This window comes from Lipotes vexillifer, unplaced genomic scaffold (assembly GCF_000442215.2).
Source record: "Lipotes vexillifer unplaced genomic scaffold, Lipotes_vexillifer_v1.1 scaffold1207, whole genome shotgun sequence".
Lineage (NCBI taxonomy): Eukaryota > Metazoa > Chordata > Mammalia > Artiodactyla > Lipotidae > Lipotes > Lipotes vexillifer.
This window is the reverse complement of record NW_006772733.1, coordinates 557959-569082: the sequence shown is the minus strand read 5'-3', so window position 1 is coordinate 569082 and position 11124 is coordinate 557959. Positions and strand designations below refer to the sequence as shown.

The following is an 11124-nucleotide window of genomic DNA, read 5'->3' as shown; positions in this document are numbered from 1 at the left end:
TCGTGCCCTGGTCCGGGAAGATCCCACATGCCGCAGAGCGGCTGGGCCCTTGAGCCATGGCCGCTGAGCCTGTGCGTCCGGAGCCTGTGCTCTGCAACGGGAGAGGCCACAACAGTGAGAGCCCCGCGTACTGGAAAAAAAAAAAAATTTTTTTCCTTTATACATTGAATCATTTTGAACATATAATTGCATAATTTGAGATCAATAATTCTATTACTTGAAATTTCTGAGTATCTAATCTGCTTATTAGAGACTCAGTTTCTTATTTCCTTGAGTGTTTTATAAATTTGAATTTTTTAGTTGTGTTTAAATAAGGATTTTACTTGTGTGAATACTGAATTGCTTGAGGGTTGAGTGTTTTATCCCTCAAAGCAGTTTTATACTTGCTTCTGCTGGGAACCCCAGTGATATTACCATCTCTGGGACAGCTTTTGGTTTTGCTGTTGTTGTTAGTGTTAGTGTCTTGACTTTGGAGATTCTTGGAATGGTAAAATAAATGAGGTATGCATATAGGTGTGGTTTTTAAAGTGGAAAGCGTGATACAAATATAAAGGATTATCAGTATGGACGCCAATGTAGAATGTGACCATAACCGAGGAGTAACTATGTGGTCTTTTTTGTGCTGTATGTTATTTAGTGGTTATGGAATAAATGTATAAAAATTGTAACCATAGAAGGCAATATCTGTAATTCTCTGTAAGTTATAAACCCAAGGCTGGCTTTTAGGGTTCTGGTATCCTTAAGAGAAATAATAAACATAGTAATAGCTAACCTTTATCTGTACTTACTATGTGCCACACACTGTTGTAAATCCTTTCCCTGTATGTTAGCTCATTTATTCCTCACAACTATGACTACAGAAGGTAAATATTAACAACATTCCAATTTTAAAGATTAGGCAACTGAGTTATAGAGAGATAAGTGATTGCCCAAGATTGCGGAGCTGATAAGACCAAAACACAGCTTTGAGCTTGGGCAGTCTGACCCAAGAGCCCATGCTCATAACCACTATGTTATACTGTCTCCAAAGGGGAAGAGAAATGGTCCATCCTTTGCCATAAGATGTCTCCCTTCTTCTCTCTCAAGCCTCTACTTTCATGCCAAATCCACTCTTCCCACCACTAACCATTTTATTTCAGAGGTTCCACATTCCCTTTTGCCAGTGGGCCATTCCCTGAAGACTGCTTACAGCATAGAGAAGGGTGACTGAAAGGTTAATGGATGGTGATGTGGAGATTTAGTGTCTATGGCTGAGTGGGAGTGATCCATGCTGATAACTAGACCTGGAGCAGCACAATGCGTGGCTTTTTCATTGTCCTACTCCTCCATTTTGACATGCCCACCACTTTAGGATAAATTACTTTAAAATTGACAATGACCAGGTCACTGTGAGAATGAATCTCTAAACTCAGCTTGATGGGTTTGCTATTAAATAGATCTGGTCCTTGGAAGATATTCATTTTAATATGCATGGGTACTAACCCAATCTTGTGCTCAAGCACAAACACATACATATGAACACATATATATTTCATAAGAACAGGGTGTTTCCTGGAATGTGTATCAGGAGAACCCTAACTTCAAAGCTGATTCTTCACCAAAAAGCTTTAAACTATTCAATTACATCATTAAAAGAATTTAAAAGGCTGGGTTCTTTTGATTTTTGTTTTTGTTTGTTTGTTTTGCTTTGTCTTTTTGAATATCTGCTGAAGGAAGCAGTTAACTACTAATTCAGGTTTTTCCCTTTACTGGAGGAAATCTCCTTTTTAGAGAATAAATTTTTCTTCATGTCATACATAGGAATTTGAATATATAAAATTTCCAGTTGAGAAATCTCTTTATTTTTAGTGAAGTGGTATGGAATAAGAAATTATTAGCTTCAAGAGGTTCACAGTAATAAGAAGGTTCCTAGCTGGTGCACCTATACCTAATATATTAACATATCAGCTGAACTTATGACGAGTGTGAAGTGATTTATCCTTATGGACAGCTGCTCAACTTTGCTAGTTAGAAATCTTTGAATATATGCCTTTGGTTCAACAATCTCACTGACACTATCCTGTACACTCCAGCCTCATTCCAAGGCACCTTTCTCAAAATTTCCTAAAAATTCAGTACTCTCTTAGCATGGAAGTTATTGAACCTTTGTGTTCATGAACCAAGACACATATATATGCCATGTGCTTTCATTGATTTGTACCTTCAACTTTTACTGAGGCTTGTTTCATCCAAATGAAAATCTCTTTGCTATTTGTTGTTAAATGATTGTTCAGGCATGGTTTAGTACATTTCTCAATGTCATCTATATAAGCTCTGTGGTAACTGGGTTCCAGGGACCCAATTTAAAATGACTGCTCCAAGGGAGAAACAAAATCTTGGGTGAGGCCATTTCCTTTGACCAAGGACAGTTTTGGCAGGCAAACCTGGCTATGAACCAGCTGAGTGTCTTTTTCCTAGCAGGGGATTTGGGCAGTGTAGCACAGTCTCCACTACAGTCTACCCCTGGCACCATGTGAGTCCATTTGCTTTATGTAATCATTTCTTCCCATACGGAAACAGCTTCTCGGAGATGCTGATTGATCTCTACCACTCCAGTTGGTATCAGTGCTGCAATTGGTACTCATCGTCTCAGTGGTAGGCTGAATAATGGTTCCCCAAAGATGTCCACATCTTAAACTCCAGAACCTATGGATTTTACCTTACATGGCAAAAGGGATTTTTCAGATGTAATATAGTTCAGGATCTTGACATGGGGAGATTGTTCTCTTTTATCCAGGTGGGCTTGGTATAGTCACAAGGATCCTTGCAGTAGGGAGGCAAGAAAGTCAGAGGCAGAAGAAGGAGATGGAATGATGGAAGCGAGGTTGGAGTGATGTACTTTGAAGATGGAGGCTCATGGAGGCCATGAGTCAAGGAATGCACGTAACTTGTAGAAGCTAGAAAAGAAAAGGAATTGGATTCTCCCCTCAGAGCCTCCAGATGAACTATCCGTGCTTTAGCCCAATGAGACTCATTTTCAACTTTTTACCTCCAGAACTGTAAGAAAATTAATTTGTCAACACAAATTCTTGAGCCTCTAAATATGTGATAATTCATTACAGCAGCAACCAGAAAGCTGATATAGTCTTCCTCCTCCACCACCTATTCTAGATTCTCCTCACCTTCAGCTTGCACCTCTGCTGATTTAAGTTGCTTCTTAGTTGGGTGACTCAGATGCTTTTTCCTGAGGGATCTGAGACCCTGGTCTCCATGCCCTTCTTAGGCTGCGACTACTCCATTGTCCATTTACATCAAAATTGGGCAAGGGAGTGCCTACAGATGCCCCACTGTGTAACAGCAGCCCAACCTCCTCCTAATGCTGTGGCCAATTACCCTTGCCAGGATGGCAGCTCTTTTTGTTTTCTGCTGGTCTCTTGACTCGGGAACCTGGAGTGGCTGGGTTCCCAGGCTTGTGTATTCTACCCATAGTGAATTCAACACCATGCGATGGTCATTATTTTAGCATGTATGTATGTATATATATTGCTTGTTGGAGAATGGTGGCCCATTCATATAGAGTATTTGGCTGAGTTGCTACTTCAAAAGCCTATTCTATTGATCTGTTAGTCCAGCAGTTGCAGGTGGTATGTGATAAGAACAAGTGATAGAATCCCCTGATCATGTGCCGACTGCTGAACCTCCTTGCTGTAAAGTGGTTCTTTGGTCAGATACAATGTTTTGTGGGATCCTATGTCAGCAGATCACATACTCTGTGACCCCTTAAACAGTAGTTGAGGCTTAGGACCTGGGGGCAAGAAAGGCAAACTCAAGCTCTGATTACATCTATTCAATAGGTATTGATGTCTTTTCCGGAGTGGAAAGACCTAAAGCAAAAAAATTGCCATCAAATGACTGACTGGTTTTCTTGAGGGATAGTGCCATTTTGGGGGCTCAGCACTGACCTCTGTTGCCAGCAGATTGCACACTTAGGCAATGACAATAATAACAAGATCAACCTTGGTGAATAGGAGCTTATGCTGTTGGGTGATGCCTAGCTTATATCCCAAGGCTACTCCATTCATGCACCCATTGGATCACACTGTAGTGGCTATGATAAAGCTGATGTCATCTAAGCCATTCTATCCACTTGTTTTTTTAGTGCCTCTTCTGTGGTTAATGCTCTCATGGGCTTTAAAATGGGATAAAAAAGATATCTACACTTTGTGCCAAATTCCATGTATCAAACCACGTTTCTTACTCAGAGTTCCTTATCTCTGGTCTCTCAATCTTCCTTCTTCCAGGCCCTTGGCCATTCAGCCAAGCCATCTGCCACCACTCATGATTCTTAGCTCTTACCTGTACGTTCCTTTTTCCATACAAAGTTAATGACCAAGTGCACAGCCTGAAGCTCTGTCCATTGGGAGAATTTTCTCTTATTGTTGTCATTCGAGGTCTACTTCTAACTAGGTCTACACTGTAACAGCAGTCAAATTTTGACTTCCATCCACATACTGAGCTAACCCATCAGTAGTCCAAGTTCAGATGTTTTCCTACTCTGTCAGCAGATCATAAGGGAACCTGCCATAAGACTGTGTCCTGGAGGTGTCATTTCTATAGTAGTAGATGGCATAGGAGTCTAGGCTACCTGTTCACACAGCTTATTTGTGCCTTCTGGCTTTGTTTGTGTCTAACCCAAGATGTGCCACTTCCTAGCAAAATAACTGAACTCCAAAAGTTAAGAAAAAACAAAATCAGAGTACAAAATAAAATGACATATTAAGATCAAATATATCTATCTATCATATCATTTCATCTAAATGGTCAAACTTGTCTGTTATAAGAAAAAGACTTTTAGATGGGATTACAAGGCAAAAGCTAGCCAACAAGAGACATATATTAAATAAAATGATTTAGAAAATGTAAAAATAAAAAGATGAAAAATAATTTACTTGATTAAAGTACATATTAAAATTAATTCAAATTAAAGCAAATCCTTTCGATATTTACAGCAAAACCATATGCCACATATTCAAACCTAGTATGAGTTTATTATTATTTTTTGTACCATGCCAAATTACCAAATAAAGCACATGAAATGACACTTTGAGACAGAAAGTCAACACTGAGTCAAAATTAATCCTCTTTGCTGAAAATTCTGAGAAGCAGTTTGTCCACATATCTGCTAAAGCAGGGCCCTCTGTTCTCAAATGAAGATCTGTGAGCTCTGCATGTAATCCCACCATGTTTAAAAAAGAGTGGATATATGTATATGTATACTGATTCACTTTGCTGTACAGCAGAAACTAACACAACACTGTAAATCAACTATACTCCAATAAAAATTAATTTTTAAAAAGTGCTGACAGAATGATTTGGAATTATGTGATGATCAAGTACTACCTTCTTATTTTTGTATAACCTATATACTAGGCATATCTTCAGCTATTAAGAAGCATTGAATAATGACTACTAAATTGTTTTATACAAAGTTATATTAACAGCCATTCATTTGATGTAAATCAATGTAAAAGTATGTAAAAGAAATGTTAAAAATAAGGATAAAATAAGCAAATGATGCTAGGAAAATGCAAACCAAAAGAAAGAACTCATGATCTTTATATCAGACAAGGAAAAACGTATGCCAAAAACATTAAATGAGACAAAGAAAGGAAATTTTTACGACAAAGGATTTGGTTCACAAGTTATAAAGATTAAGAATATCTATGCATCAAATTATATAGCAACAATATTCATAAAATGAAAACTTTAGGAGATAGCAGGAAAAAAAGATAAGATACATTAGTTGTAGGAAATTTTAATTCACTTCTCTTGGGCCATAATATGTGAAAGTAAAGAAATTTAAGTAAGGCTATAAGAAAGATCTTCCAAAATCTTTTTATGAAATTGTCATAAAGTTGGTATGAAACTTGACAGATAAAGACAAATCCCTCAAATATTGATGCAAAATTATTAAAGTATTAATAAACCAAACCCAGTAGCACATTAAAAAATTAATTTCCCAGGATGCAATAGGATATATTCCAGGAATGCAAAGATAACTGACATTAGGAAATTTGTGTCTATAATTTATTATATTAATAGATCTAAGGGCAAAAATAAAATATAAATTCTAAAAAGGCATTTAATGAAATTCATTATCCATTCTTGATTAAAAGATAAATTCAATAAAACAGGAATAGATTGGTACTTTCTTAAATTATAAAATATATCTTAACATTATAAAAAAACAGCATAATGCTGTTTATGCTGTTTCTTAACATTACAAAAAAACAGCATAATACTAGAGAAATTCTAGGAGTATTTTCCTTAAAGTTAGGAACTGTACAAGACTTTCTAGTATAATGTAATTATTTTACATTTTGCTAGAGATTCTAGCCAAAACAATTAATAAGAAGATAAAATTAGCAAAAAGTTTAAAAAGGAGGAGGTAAAATTGCCATCTTTTGCAAATAACATGAGAACGTATCTGGAAATCCAAGAGGATCAACTGAAAACACTCTAACATTAAAAGAATTCAGTGAATTGGTAGGGTATTAAATTAGTGTTCAGAAATTGGTAGATTTTATATAACAATAAGCAGTTAGTGGAAATAGTCACCAAGAAGAACCAATTTAGAATGTCAACAGAAAGATAAAGTATCTAGATATATAAATAATCTGCATGAATAAATGTGCATGCTCTAGATTAAGAAATCTTTAAAATCTTTCTGAGGGACACAAAAGTGGACCTGAAAAGTAGAGAGGCATGCTATATTCTTACATAGGAAACTCAGCATCATAAATATGTCAGTTAGTTATCCCTAAATTAGTTGAAATATTTTAATAAAAACACCATCAGAAATTTTCTTTCTGAACTAGGCAAGATGATTCTACAGCTCCTCTGTGTAGCAGTAGTGGTACTCACAGTAGTGACAATAACAACCAAGAAAAAATATAAAACAGAAGAGTAATGGAGAGACACCAATCTACTTCCACTTATAGGGTTTTGTTCTATGCACATGCTCCTGTAAGTGTGAAGTAACTTGCGTATGAGGTTAGACAATGCAACATTTTTCATAATTCCAAAGACTGGAAACTGCCTAAATGTTCATCAATAGGGGGCAAATTAAATACACTATGGTACCTCCTTACATTGGAATACTATCCTACCATAAATGTGAATGGCGAAACTCTTCATATGTTAGTTTGAAAAGATCTCCAAGATTCAATATGAAGTGAGAAATCAAGATGCAGATGTGTATGTCCATTTTGCTACCATTTGTGTGTAAAATAAGGAGTGGGGGAGTATATATGTATATGTATGTATGTGTATGTATCATATATTTCTCTACGTACATATGCACATTTGCTTGAATATGTATATAAAATCTTTGTAAGGATACACAAGAAAGTAATAACTTGGTTCTTTGTGGGAGGGTAATGAGTAGGGGAAAAGGGAGACTTTTTTCTTATTTCCTATTTTTTAAATTAAATTTTAAATTAAGATTCATAAATATATTTTTCACATAATTAAATTCTGAAAATTAGTGCCAACAAAATCTTCTTTCCTATTCAATTAAAACCAATGAGAATATTATGCTTAGTGAAATAAGTCAGAGAAATACAAATACTATATGATATCACTTATATGTGGAATCTAAAAAAATAATACAAATGAATGTATACAAGACAGAAACAGACTCACAAACCTAGAAAACAAACTTGTGGATATCAAAGGGGAGAGGGGAGAAGGAAGGGACAAATCAGGGGTATGGGATTAACAGATATAAATCACTATATATAAAACAGATAAGCAACAAGGTTTTACTATATAGCATTACACCCATTATCTTATAATAACCTATAGTGGAATATAATCTGCAAAAATACTGAACCACTATGCTGTACACCTGAAACTAACATAATATTGTATATTGTGATATATATATCAACTATACTTCAATTTTTTATAAATTAAATAAATGAATAAAACCAATGAACCTTTACTGAGCATTAACTATGTACCAGGTACGATTATATGTTCCAGAAGCACTGTGGTACACAATTTCCTCCTCTTCTTGGAGTCCAGAGAGCTTAGAGAAAATGTTATGGAGCAATCATATTAACCATCTTAGCATTTACAGTTGGAATACAGGCTTCCTTCTGTCTATGGTATTGGTTCTGTTTCATCTGATTTTATGTATATTCCCTTTATTACATAAAGTAACCAATATGATGCTGCTTCATATTTGAAGATGATGCCATTAAAATAACTGCTTTTTACAAGAACAGTTATGGCCAAAGATAGTGATTTTAGCCCAATGGTGTTCTCTGTTATTTTTCTCCCCTAAGGATGGTTTTGGTTTTTCTGTTGCTGCAGAGATTTTTGGAAAAGTCAGCATCACTTATTTGCCCTCTAATATTCCATTTTTTCTCTATGACTTGGCTCTATAAGTACCTATTTGCTATATAGGTTCTGGCACAAGTAATAAGTCTGCTGCATTAAAATAAAAAATACACTCACCAATAAAGGAGGAAGGTAAAAGAAAATATAATAAACAGTCCACCAAACCAAGTGGTGTTCATTCTAGGAATATGGTGATGGATTAATATCCGGAAATTTCATACTATATGATAACGTAACACTTCACATCCATAAGCCAGGTAAGGAAAAAATGCTTGGTTACCTCTATAGATGCTGAGAGGACATGAAAAAAATTAAAACAAATATTTAAACTTTCAAAATAGAAAGTGGTGCATCTATATGATTTAAAACACAGTATTTTCTTGCTTTTGGCCATAAAATTATATATATCAAAAATCAGGAACTAAAACCAGAAACTAAACCGCATTCTTTCTTTTATCCTTTTTATGTGAAATAGCTTAGGAAATTCTAGCTGACACAATAAGCCGTGAGATATATAAAAGGTACAGATACAATACAGAAATCTTTCTAGTAAACCCAAGAGAATAATCAGAAAAAATATTACAATTAAGAAGCCTTGAGGGCTTCCCTGGTGGCGCAGTGGTTGAGAATCTGCCTGCCAATGCAGGGGACACGGGTTTGAGCCCTGGTCCGGGAAAATCCCACATGCTGCGGAACAACTAAGCCCGTGCACCACGACTACTGAGCGCACATGCCAGAACTACTGAAGCCCACGCGCCTAGAGCCCGCGCTCCGCAACAAGAGAAGCCACCGTGATGACAAGCCCGCGGACCGCAAGGAAGAGTAGCCCCCGCTCGCGGCAACCACAGAAAGCCTGCCCTCAGCAATGAAGACCCAACGCAGCCAAAAATAAAGTAAATAAAATTAATAAATTAAAAAAAAAAAAAGAAGACGAGCTAAACGGCTCGGTATCACACCGCGCCGGACTTCGGCGCAGCAATGGTGAAACCAAGTTCCATCACTGCTCCGTGCAGGGAGGTGCACGCGGGACACATGTGAGACGCGCAACCGTGGCATCTCCTTCCATAGGCTTCCCAAGAAGGACAACCAGAGGCGAGGCTTGTGGCTGGCCAACTACCAGCGCCTGGACCCCAGTGGCCAGGCCTGTGGGACCCGGCATCCGAGTACATCTGCTTCAAACACTTTGAGGAGAACTGCTTTGAACTGGTGGGAATCAGTGGGTATCACAGGCTGAAGGAGGGAGCAGTTCCCACAATATCTGAGTCCTTCTCCAAGTTGCACCCAACGACCAGGACCCAGGGGCACAGTTACCCACCTGGACCTCCTGAAGTCAGCCAGCTCCCGCAATGCAGTAACCGCTGCTCTGAGGCCCACAATGCCAACTTCTCCGCCTCCACCTCCTGACGTCACCTGCTTTCCGGCGGAAGAGGCATCAGCCCCTGCCGCTTTGCCTACCTCCCCCACTGAGAGGCCGGAGGCTGGCCTCAGTAGCGCCTTCGCAGACCTCTTGGGGCCCCTGGGTGCCCAGGAAGATGAAGCGGGCTGCAGCACTGAGCCGGCACCCAAGCGGAAACCGGCAGCTGTCGCCTCTGGAGCCGAGGTCCGCCTCACGCTGGCCTGCATGCTGCGCCTCCCGCCACCCGCCGGAGCCTGCATCCAGAACGAGCCCAGCGACCGGGTGGGCAGCGACCTGCTCTGGAAGCGATGGTCTGAGGCCGCACCTGACGCCCTGGACAAGGCCCAGCGCCAGCTGCAGGCCTGCAAGCGGCGGGAGCAGAGGCTGACCAAGCTGCAGCAGGGGCGGCGCGGGAGAAGAGGGCCCAGGCGGCTGCCCGCCGGACTCTGCAGGAGCATGCGCACGACTTTGCCATGCAGCTGAGCCGCAGCATGGCCTGAGCGAGGGGCTGCCCGTGAGGCCAGCCTCTGCCAAACTCAGAATCCTCCTGGAGGGGGACCTGACCTGACCTGCGTTCACCAGACCTGCCAGATGCCAAAATAAATGGGATTCTAGAAGGAAGCCCTGCTCTCTGGCTCAGCTCCCCACTCACCACCAGGCCTGTCTCATCGGAAAAACACAAGAATGACGATTACTGACCTCCTGAGGCTGCTATGCTTGGCAAGTAGTGAGGGCCCTACAATGAACTTTCTGGTCCCTGGAGGGCAGGGATGAGGCATCTGGGGAGCAGAGGGACAGGCACGTGGGCAGCCGTCCTGGCCTCGACCTGTGTCCTGGCCTCGACCTGTGTCCTCATTTTCCTTCAGTTCGGCTGGAATGTGGAAGGCCTCCCCGCACCTGTGGTCATCAGGTGTGTGAGGTGACGTACAGCACACGTGACCTCTGCCTCTTGGGCCTCGGCCACAACGGCCCCAAGAGCACCACTGAATTCTTTCTAGTCCTGGAAACGGCCACACAGTGTTGTGAAATTTGCTTTTGGGGGCCCTCGGAGTACAACTTCATTGATTCACATTATGCCTGGGAGAGTCGAACGGCCATCACAGGAGGCGGACGCAGAGCAGGGTTCACAGGTGGTTCCCGAGCCCAAACTCTGAGGCCAGCTGAGGCGCATCTTGCACCACCGGCTGCTAGCTTGCAGGTGGCTACAGGTGAACTCCCCTCGCCTCAGGGCCACCCGGTCACCAGCACACGGCACCCGGGACTCTTCAGCAAGGCCTGAGGAGTGGCAGGTGCTGCATTTACGCGGGGCACAACCAGAGGCAGGAAACGAACTCTAAGGCCCA

At 40.3% G+C, this 11124-nt stretch overlaps 1 protein-coding gene and 1 pseudogene across 2 annotated transcripts in view; both read left to right on the top strand.

The window, feature by feature from the left end:
* Window positions 1-11124, top strand: part of VEPH1 (ventricular zone expressed PH domain containing 1) — a 214387-nt gene that overhangs the window by 16536 nt on the left and 186727 nt on the right. The window lies entirely within an intron of this gene.
* On the top strand, window positions 851-10281 carry LOC103084473 (THAP domain-containing protein 7 pseudogene; annotated as a pseudogene).